Below are 1,071 nucleotides of genomic sequence, written 5' to 3' on the forward strand. Positions count from 1 at the left end.
TCAGCCCATGTTATAATACTATGGCTCCGCCCATGTCAAAGTACTATGGCGCCGCCAATGTTACAATACTATGACTCTGCCCATGTCACAATACTATGGCTCCACCCATGTCACAAAACTAAAGCTCTCCCCTTTTCAAAAAAACAGTTAGCTTTACACCCATGACTCTATAAACAGAATACGGAATATAGAATACAGTCAATCCTCTGTATTCTTCACATACCTATGGCTCCTTTTATCATAAAAAAAAGCTCCTCCTGAGTCACACGACACTGAAAGGACTCAGACTTTGTCTTGTAAAAAAAACTTGTTCTAGGTCCCCACAAAAAAAAAAATCCAGTGTATTCTATATCTTAAGTGATTTTCCTGTGTTACATTTCCAGCAGCACCCTGCTAGTTAGGGGACCCCACATGATTGGTAAGTGTGTGTGTGTCCATACGCCACTGCAGATGCCGTTCTATTGGTCAGAGCGCCATAGCAACATTATCCACCTATGACAGAAGCAGCCAGTGGTTTTGAAGGGGTGATGTGAAGCTGAAAGCTGCACGGTAGCTGGGGGGGAGGGGGCAGCATGTGGGAATGTGGTGGGGGGGCTCGGTTTGTTTTGGCCGGAGGGCTTCAGACTTGTAATGAGATTCCTTGACAACCTGTTGTGCTGAATCAGTCTGGTTCAGTGACCATGTCTTCAACGTCCTCATTTCATCGTCTCTGGGGTTTATCAGGGTTTCCCTCTCGCTGAGTTAGGAGCTCTTCGTTTGGTACTTTCCACTAGTCTATGTAAACAACCAGGTGTCTAAGCTTTCACCCTAAACAATGTTTTTACACATTTATGTGAGTACTATTCGCTGTTAAACAGTGACTTCTGTAGCAGGTGCAGCCCAGGAGTCTCTGCATGATAAGACATTCACAATGCATCATTGTCGTGGTGTTCTGGCCCCCAAGGCCTTCATACCGCTGCCTGGAAACAGAGGAAAACGATCTCTTAAAGACCCACTCCCATGAAAATCACGTCTTTGGTGTTTTTAACTTGCTCTTGTGCCATTTTTCAGGAGCAAATGAAAAAATGCTGA

This window comes from Oryzias melastigma, linkage group LG12 (assembly GCF_002922805.2).
Source record: "Oryzias melastigma strain HK-1 linkage group LG12, ASM292280v2, whole genome shotgun sequence".
NCBI classification, from domain to species: domain Eukaryota; kingdom Metazoa; phylum Chordata; class Actinopteri; order Beloniformes; family Adrianichthyidae; genus Oryzias; species Oryzias melastigma.